The sequence below is a fragment of the Leucoraja erinacea genome, chromosome 12 (genome assembly GCF_028641065.1).
Source record: "Leucoraja erinacea ecotype New England chromosome 12, Leri_hhj_1, whole genome shotgun sequence".
NCBI classification, from domain to species: Eukaryota; Metazoa; Chordata; class Chondrichthyes; order Rajiformes; family Rajidae; genus Leucoraja; species Leucoraja erinaceus.
The window spans coordinates 219,494-230,000 of record NC_073388.1 but is presented as its reverse complement, the minus strand read 5'-3'; the positions used below and the strand labels follow the sequence as shown (position 1 = coordinate 230,000).

At 45.6% G+C, this 10,507-nt stretch overlaps 1 protein-coding gene across 2 annotated transcripts in view; it reads left to right on the top strand.

The window, feature by feature from the left end:
• The window catches only part of LOC129701959 (gamma-aminobutyric acid receptor subunit beta-4-like), a 52,829-nt gene that overhangs the window by 3,858 nt on the left and 38,464 nt on the right, over nt 1-10,507 (top strand). The gene's annotated exons all lie outside the window — the stretch shown is intronic.

Below are 10,507 nucleotides of genomic sequence, written 5' to 3'. Positions count from 1 at the left end.
GGATTTAATTTTTGTGAACCAAATGCCGATGTAAATGCAATGTGCCCCAGGATAGGATCATGAGGTGTGGGGGAGATGAAGTCTTGACTGGAATATCAGAATACCACTCACGGATGGATATGGTCAACATACCCACAACAGAGGCAGTGAGCCTACACAACAGCGGGGAAAGTATTGTGGAGTTTGTAAGGGGCAGGATTTATGATAAGGAGAGTAAACATGGTTTTGTGCCGAGATATTGTCTGACAAATCTGCCTGAGCCTTTGGAGAATGTGGTGGAGGTGGTGTATATGGACATTAGTAGTGGGTTTGGCACAGGCTGGTGCAGAGGGTAGGGTGCATGGGATACAAGGTGTAGGCAAACTAGATCCAACATTGGCAGTGAGGAGGCGGTTTCTCCAACTGGAATGCTGTAACTAGTGATGAACTGGGATGAGCGGGGATGAACGGGGATGAGCGGGGATGAACCGAGATGAGCGGGGATGAACTTTCTCCAACTGGAATGCTGTAACTAATGATGAACTGGGATGAACGGGGATGAACTGGGATGAGCGGGGATGAACGGGGATGAGCGGGGATGAGCGGCGATGAGCGGGGATGAACTGGGATGAACTGGGATGAGCGGGGATGAGCGGGGATGAGCGGGGATGAACTGGGATGAACTGGGATGAACGGGGATGAACCGAGATGAGCGGGGATGAACTGGGATGAGCGGGGATGAACTGGGATGAGCTGGGATGAGGGGTTGGACAGGCTATAACCATATATAACAACCATATAACAATTACAGCACGGAAACAGGCCATCTCGGCCCTACAAGTCTGTGCCGAACAACTTTTTTTCCCTTGGTCCCACCTGCCTGCACTCATTCCATAACCCTCCATTCCCTTCTCATCCATATGCCTATCCAATTTATTTTTAAATGATACCAACGAACCTGCCTCCACCACTTCCACTGGAAGCTCATTCCACACCGCTACCACTCTCTGAGTAAAGAAGTCCCCCCTCATATTACCCCTAAACTTCTGTGCCTTAATTCTGAAGTCATGTCCTCTCTTTGGGGTTGGACAGGCTAGATGCAGGAGGATTATTCTCGATGTTGGGGAAGTCCAAAACAAGGGGTCACAGTTTAAGGATAAGAGGGAAGACTTTTAGGACCGAGATGAGGAAAACATTTTTTCACAGAGAGTGGTGAATCTGTGGAATTCTCTGCCACAGAAGGTAGTTGAGGCCAGTTCATTGGCTATATTTAAGAGGGGGTTGGATGTGGCCCTTGTGGCTAAAGGGATCAGGGGGTATGGAGAGAAGGCAGGTATAGGATACTGAGTTGGATGATCAGCCATGATCATATTGAATGGCGGTGCAGGCTCGAAGGGCCGAATGGCCTCTACTCCTGCACCTATTTTCTATGTTTCTATGAACGGGGATGAACTGCAGGGACGGATCAGTGCTGGGCCATGCTATTTGCCACATATATAAATGACACGGATGAGAATGCAAGTGAATACCAGTAGGTATAGTGAAGAAGACTGTGCCGGATGGAATTTAATCCCGCCAAGTGTGAGGTTGTGTAAGTTGGGATGTCAAATATTAACCACACATGAGGCCATTGGAGTGTTGTGATATGCTTGCCTTCATAGTCAAGGCTTGAGTATAATTGAGATGTCATATTGCAGGCCATTCGGCCCATCAAATCTATTCTGACATTCAATCATGACTGATCTGTCTTCCTCTCTCAACTCCATTCTCCTGCCTTCTCCCCATAACCCCCTCACTAATCAGGTGTCTGTCAAACTACATCTTAACAATACCAACATCCACAGGTGTCAGTGGCAATGAATTCCACAGATTCACCACCCTTTGACTAAATAAATTCCTCCTCACCTCCTTTCTAAAGGTATGTCCTTTTATTCTGAGGTTACGCCTGCTGGTTCTAGACTCTCCCACTAGTGGAAACATCCTCTCCACATCCACCCTATCCTGGCCATTAGCTTGAGTTTATTCTCACTGGAACATAGGAGGTTGAGGGCTGAAATCTCCAAATTTGCAGATGACACAAAGCTGGGTGGCAGTGTGAGCTGTGAGGAGGATGCTATGAGGCTGTAGGGTGACTTGGACAGGTTGGGTGAGTGGGCAGATGCAGATCGATGTGGATAAATGTGAGGTTGCCCACTTTGGTGGCAAAAACAAGAAGGCAAATTATTATCTGATTGGTGTCAGATTAGGTAAAGGGGAGGTGCAACGAGACCTGGGTGTGCTTGTATATCAGTCACTGAAAGTAAGCATGCAGGTACAGCAGGCAGTGAAGAAAGCTAATGGCACGTTGGTCTTCATAGCAAGGGGATTTGAGTTTAGGAGCAAGGAGGTCCTACTGCAGTTGTACACGGCCCTGGTGAGACCACACCAGGAGTATTGTGTGCAGTTTTGGTCTAATTTGAGCAAGGACATTCTTGGTATTGAGGGAGTGCAGCGTAGGTTCACCAGGTTAATTCCTGGGATGGCGGGGCTGACATATGATGAAAGAATGAGCTTGTATTCACTGGAATTTAGAAGAAAGAGAGGGGATCTTATAGAAACATATAAACTTATTAAGGATTGGTAAATTCACGCTAGATGCAGGAAAATTGTTCCCAATGTTGGGGGAGTCCAGAACCAGGGGTCACAGTTTAAGAATAAGGGTTCGGCCATTTAGGACTGAGATGAGGAAAAACGTCTTTACCCAGAGAGTTGTGAATCTGTGGAATTCTTTGCCAGAGAAGGCAGTGGAGGCCAATTCACTGGATGTTTTCAAGAGGTAGTTAGAAACATAGAAACATAGAAATTAGGTGCAGGAGTAGGCCATTCGGCCCTTCGAGCCTGCACCGCCATTCAATATGATCATGGCTGATCATCCAACTCAGTATCCCGTACCTGCCTTCTCTCCATATTAGATTTAGCTCTTGGAGCTAATGGAATCAAGGGATATGGAGAGAAAGCACGAACGGGGTACTGATTGTGGATGATTAGCCATGACTCGAAGGGCCGAATGGCCTACTCCTGCACCTATTTTCCATGTTTCTATTTCTAAAATAATGAGGGGCATAGTTAGGATGGATGCTGCAGGTTAAGACCAGAGGGTGCAGTTTTAAGGTGAGAAGGAGGAAATGTAAAGGCGATCTGAGGGTTAAGGTTCTCGCATGGAGAGTGGATATCTGGTGCGAGCTGTCAGTGGAGTTGGTGGTGGGAGATACAATGACAATGTTTGAAAGGCATTTGGACAGTTGTTTGTGCAGTGGGATAGAGGCCATACATGCCAGTGGGCTGAGTGTAGATAGATATATAGGTTGGCGTGGCAGAGTTAGGATGGAGGTCTGATTGTGTACAACTCCAGGTCTCTCTGGTACATTGCTTTAATTAATGTTAGGGTAATTCCCAAATATACTTGTCAGTCCCATAGTATTACTGAACGAACAGGAAACCATATTTATATCTCAACCAACATTGCTAAATGAGATAACTCTGGTCCAATGATATTTCTGGGATCTTGTTGCTTTTTAACAATATGTCGATCTACAAACATGGATGCCCTACATTCACGATCGTTTTTACTCTTTAGATATTGCGGGTGTGCGGGGTTACAGGGAGAAGGCAGGAGAACGGGGTTAGGAGGGAAAGATAGATCAGACAAGACAATAGGTGCAGGAGTAGGCCATTTGGCCCTTCGAGCCAGCACCGCCATTCAATGTGATCATGGCTGATCATCCCCAATCAGTACCCCGTTCCTGCCTTCTCCCCATATCCCATGACTCCACTATTTTTAAGAGCCCTATCTAACTCTCTCTTGAAAGCATCCAGAGAACTTGCCTCCACTGCCCCCTGAGGCAGAGATTGAATGGTAGAGTAGACTTGATGGGCTGAATGGCCTAATTCTGCTCCTATCTCTGATGATGTTATGATCTATAAGGAAACCAGGGTTGTACAGGTGACAGAAGGTAAAGGATGAGAACCATCTGGGATCGAGGCCTTCCACAACTCATCATCATGTTCAAAACCAACGCCACTTTCATCATTGTATTTGAAGTCATTTGTTTAGTTAATGGTCACGTGTACCAAGGCCTGCTGGTCAGCGGGTTATTGAGGTGTGGGCATCACCATAAAGGCTCTCATCACCTTCTCAATGTGGGGATCAGCAGCAACATCATGAAGAAGGTTCTCCTGCTGTGTTGCATCAGGTAGGAAGTACCCAGGTAGTGTGCTAGTCAACATGAGGAAGTACCCAGGTAGTGTAGTGGTCAACGTGGGGAAGTACCCAGGTAGTGTAGTGGTCAACGTGGGGAAGTACCCAGGTAGTGTAGTGGTCAATATGGGGAAGTACCCATGTAGTGTAGTGGTCAACATGAGGAAGTACCCAGGTAGTGTAGTGGTCAATATGGGGAAGTACCCATGTAGTGTAGTGGTCAACATGAGGAAGTACCCAGGTAGTGTAGTGGTCAACATGAGGAAGTACACAGGTAATGTAGTGGTCAACATGAGGAGGTACCCAGGTAATGTAGTGGTCAATATGGGGAAGTACACAGGTAGTGTAGTGGTCAATATGGGGAAGTACCCAGGTAGTGTAGTGGTCAATATGGGGAAGTACCCATGTAGTGTAGTGGTCAACATGGGGAAGTACACAGGTAGTGTAGTGGTCAATATGGGGAAGTACCCATGTAGTGTAGTGGTCAACATGAGGAAGTACCCAGGTAGTGTAGTGGTCAACATGAGGAAGTACACAGGTAATGTAGTGGTCAACATGAGGAGGTACCCAGGTAATGTAGTGGTCAATATGGGGAAGTACACAGGTAGTGTAGTGGTCAACGTGGGGAAGTACACAGGTCATGTACTGGTCAACGTGGGGAGGTGCAGGGAATATGGAGAAGGTGAAGTCTCTATAAAGATGCTTTCTGGGAATCTATCTGGACGAGATTGCTGTTGTGGAATAAGGTGACAGCTTGCTGTTGTGTGTTGTGGGCAGTACACACACACACGCACACGCACACGCACATGTAGACAACATCCATGTAGACAATGTGTCACTCTAAGATTAGAAACTTGGGAAAAGAACATGAAAGAGTAGAGCACAGGCCCTCAATGTCCATGCTAGTGATCCATATCCCTCTATTCCCCATGCATCCATCTGCCTATCTAAAAGCCTCTAACACAATAGTGTGGAAGTTGCCTCCACCACGACCCATGGCAGTGGTTCCCAGTAATCTCACATCTTAAAGCTATGCTCTCTACAGCATTTCCATCTGGCAAAAAAGGTTCTGAATGTCTACCCTATCTCTGCCTCCCATTTTATAAACTTTTATCAGGTGTTCTCTCAATGTCTTGCATTCCAGCTAAATCATCTCAGTTTGTTCAACCTCTCGTAGCTACAAGCCTCTAATCCAGAAATTAATCTTCAAACTCAAAGTGGGATTATAGTGCCATATTTACACTGCTTCTGGAACATAATTGAGTGACAGGACCAGGGAGTGTGTGTGTGTGTGTGTGTGTGTGTGTGTGTGTGTGTGTGTGTGTGTGTGTGTGTGTGTGTGTGTGTGTGATCACAACACAAAATATTTCACATGATATCTGGGGCTGGATTCACTCGGGTCTTCCCATGCTAAGATGTTGCAGTATTTAAATGATACAAGATTCCTGGATTAAACACCAAGATTGATGCTTTGCCGATCAGGTCTATCCATGAATTGTGCATCATGTAACATTACACCACAAACGCTCAGTGGTGCAGTGATCTCTGGTTCAGCATCCTCTGCAATTCCAGGACCAAGGACAGTTTTGGGATCCATCTCAGTCTAGTGAGCAACATCTGTTGTAGGTACATTACTGGAGAGCATTCTGAGGGATAAGATATGTATGCGTTGGATAGATAGGGGTTGATGAGGGATAGTCAGCATAGTTTTGTATGTGCGAGATTATATCTAAGGAACCTGCTTGAGTTTATTGAAGTAAAGGGGTTGATGAGGGCAAAGCCAGGCATTGTCTATATGGATAAGGTTCTGCTGAAGAATATGAGATGGCATGGGATCCAGGGAGAAGTTGTGTAGGCTGTGACTTTGTTCCTGGGGAGCAGGGCAACATCTGGTCCAGTCCGACTAGGATGCCCCATCTAAGTTGGTCCTATTTTCCCTTGTTGGCCTACAAAACCGTTCCTATCTATGTACCTGTCCGTGTTTTTAATTCTTGTTACACTACTTGCTTCAACTACCTCCTGTGGCAGCTCGTTCTATATATCCACCACCATCTGTGTGGAAAAAGCTGCCTCTCAGGTTTCAACTCAATCTTGCCCCACTCACCTTAAATCTAGATTGTCTGCTTTTTCATTCATCTACCATGGATAGAAGACATTGTCTATTTCCCTCATGAATCCATACACGGCTAGAAGATCACCCCTCAGCCTCCTGTGCTCCAAGGAATAAAGGGCAGGCAGGTGGGTGCAGGTGAGTGGGTGGGTGAGGGCAGGTGCAGGTGAGGGCAGGTGGGTGCGCGAGGGGTGGGTGCGAGTTGGAGGGTGGGCAGGAGGGTGAGTTGCTGGTGTGGAAACTATTTGGAAAATTTCTGAGGGCAAGATTTATTTCCACTTAAAAAAACAATGATTGGTTAAAGCTGGTCAGCATGAACCCTCTTTCACTGGGACAACATTCTGTGAGGTTTGTTGATGAAGGGGGACAGTGGATGTTGTCTCCATGGACATTGTCTACATGTTGTTTACATGGACATTGTCTACATGTTGTTTACATGGACGTTGTTTACATGGACGTTGTTTACATGGACGTTGTTTACATGGACGTTGTTTACATGGACGTTGTTTACATGGACGTTGTTTACATGGACGTTGTTTACATGGACGTTGTTTACATGGACGTTGTTTACATGGACGTTGTTTACATGGACGTTGTTTACATGGACGTTGTTTACATGGACGTTGTTTACATGGACGTTGTTTACATGGACGTTGTTTACATGGACGTTGTTTACATGGACGTTGTTTACATGGACGTTGTTTACATGGACGTTGTTTACATGGATGTTGTTTACATGGACGTTGTTGTTTACATGGACGTTGTTTACATGGACGTTGTTTACATGGACGTTGTTTACATGGACGTTGTTTACGTTGTTTACATGGACGTTGTTTACATGGACGTTGTTTACATGGACGTTGTTTACATGGACGTTGTTTACATGGACGTTGTCTACATGGACGTTGTTTACGTGGACGTTGTTTACGTGGACGTTGTTTACATGGACGTTGTTTACATGGACGTTGTTTACATGGACGTTGTCTACATGGACGTTGTTTACATGGACGTTGTTTACATGGACGTTGTTTACATGGACGTTGTTTACATGGACGTTGTTTACATGGACGTTGTTTACATGGACGTTGTCTACATGGACGTTGTTTACATGGACGTTGTTTACATGGACGTTGTTTACATGGACGTTGTTTACATGGACGTTGTTTACATGGACGTTGTTTACATGGACGTTGTTTACATGGACGTTGTTTACATGGACGTTGTTTACATGGACGTTGTTTACATGGACGTTGTTTACATGGACGTTGTCTACATGGACGTTGTTTACATGGACGTTGTTTACATGGACGTTGTCTACACGTTGTTTACATGGACGGTGTTTACATGGACGTTGTTTACATGGACGTTGTTTACATGGACGTTGTTTACATGGACGTTGTTTACATGGACGTTGTTTACATGGACGTTGTCTACATGGACGTTGTTTACATGGACGTTGTTTACATGGACGTTGTCTACACGTTGTTTACATGGACGTTGTTTACATGGACGTTGTTTACATGTTGTTTACGTGGACGTTGTTTACATGTACGTTGTTTACACGTTGTTTACATGGACGTTGTTTACATGGACGTTGTTTACATGTTGTTTACGTGGACGTTGTTTACATGGACGTTGTTTACATGTTGTTTACATGGACGTTGTTTACATGGATGTTGTTTACATGGACGTTGTTTACATGTTGTTTACATGGATGTTGTTTACGTGGACGTTGTTTACATGGACGTTGTTTACATGTTGTTTACATGGACGTTGTTTACGTGGACGTTGTTTACATGGACGTTGTTTACATGGACGTTGTTTACATGGACGTTGTTTACGTGGACGTTGTTTACATGGACGTTGTTTACATGTTGTTTACATGGACGTTGTTTACGTGGACGTTGTTTACATGGACGTTGTTTACATGGACGTTGTTTACATGGACGTTGTTTACACGGACGTTGTTTACACGTTGTTTGGACGTTGTTTACGTGGACGTTGTTTACGTGGACGTTGTTTACGTGGACGTTGTTTACATGGACGTTGTTTACATGGACGTTGTTTACGTGGACGTTGTTTACATGGACGTTGTTTACATGGACGTTGTTTACATGGACGTTGTCTCCAAGGACAACGTCTACCTGGATGTTGGTTGGGCCATTCACAGGTCACCGTGGTGGCTGCTCCAGAAGGTTAGAGTTCATAGGATCCATGCAAGGTGGCCAATTGGTTGTTAATTGAAGGCATCGTTTAGTGTTGGAGTGTGCAGTGTGGTTGGTGATGGGACCTGACGGCATTAGCATCATGTGTAAAGCTGATGTACATGAAGAGTTTAGCGAGTGCAATGTAGGAGGTGTGATGAGTGAGTGAGCAGAAGGTGTTTATGGAGCAGGAACAAGGACTGTGTGATGGATCAGGTGGGTCATCATGTCCCATCTATACTAGTCCCACCTGCAAGCATTTGGCCAATATCAGTTCTGGCCACTGCACGATGGGACGGGTGTGTCATGGAGGCATTGTGTCGTAGAGTGATACAGTGTGGAAACAGGCTGGAAGTGACTGAAGGAGTAAATAGCAGGACAGCAAATGAGAGTCAGTAGATGTTGTCTACCTAGATTTTCAGAAAGCCTTTGATAAGGTGCCACATGGGAGGCTGCTAAGGAAGATAGGAGCCCATGATGTCAAAGGGCAGATACTAGCATGGATAGCAGGTTGGCTGGATGTCAGAAGGCAAAGAGTGGCAATAAAGGGGGCTGTTTCTGGTTGGCTGTCAGTGACTTGCGGAGTTCCACAGGGCTCGGTCCTGGGGCCGCTGCTCTTCACGTTGTATATTAGTGATGTGGACGAGGGGATTGAAGGCTTTGTGGCCAAGTTTGCAGATGATACAAAAATAGATGAAGGGCCAGGTAGTGTAGAGAAAGCAGGGACTGCAGAAGGACTTGGACAGATTAGGAGAGAAGTGGCAGATGGAATATAGTCTAGCAAAGTGTGGAGTCGTGCACTTTGGTCGTAGGAATAAAGGTGTAGACTCATTTCTAAATGGGGAGAGAATCCAGAAATCAGATGATCAAAGGGACTTGGGAGCTGGTGCAGGATTTCCAAACAGTTCATCTACGTTGAATCGGTAGTAAAGAAAGCAAACTCAATGCTAGCATTTATTTCAAGAGGGCTTGCATACACAAACAGGGATGTAATGTTGAGGCTCTATAAGGTGCTGGTCAGGCCACATATGGAATATTCTATCTGAGGAAGGATGTGCCGGCTCTGGAGAGGGTCCAGAGGAGGTTTACAAGAATGATGCCAGTACTCCAGTGTGTCCCTCCTCTCACCAAATGTACAACTGCTCCCCTATCCTCAAAGTACGCTCTAGTCATAACATTTCGCTGCATCCCAGAACGTCTCTGCACTCCCTCTATGGCAATTAACGTACAACTGATGAACCTCTCTGCTCCTATACTCAAATCCTTTTGCAATGAAAGCTAACATACCATTCGCTTTCTTTACTGCCTGCTGCACCTGCATGAGCGTTTGACGTATGATCGGCACTGGGCCTGTACTCGCTGGAGTTTAGAAGAATGAGGGGGAATCTCATTGAAACTTACAGAATAGTAAAAGGCTTGGATAGAGTGGATGTGGAGAGGATGTTTCCACTAGTGGGAGAGTCTACAACCAGAGGCCACAGCCTCAGAAATAAAGGACGTTCTTTTAGGAAAGAGATGAGGAGACATTTATTTTGTCAGAGGGTGGTGAATCTGTGGGATTCATTGCCACAGACGGCGGTGGTGGCCAAGTCAATGGATATTTTTAAGGCAGAGATAGATAGATTCTTGATTAGTGCGGGTGTCAGGGGTTATGGGAAGAAGGCAGGAGAATGGGGTTAGGAGGGAGAGATAGGTCAGCCACAATTGAATAGCGGAGTAGACTTGATGGGCCGAATGGCTTAATTCTACTCTTATCACTTATGAGACCCTTCGGCCCAACTTGTCCACACTGGCCAACATGTCCCATCTATACTAGTCCCACCTGAATGTGTTTGGCCCTTATCCCTCTAAACTTGTCTGATCCATACCTAACTGTTTCTTAACCGATGGGATAGTCCCAGCCTCAACTACCTCCTCTGGCAGCTTGTTATATACACACACCACCCTCTTGTGAAAAAATTACCCATTAGATTCCTA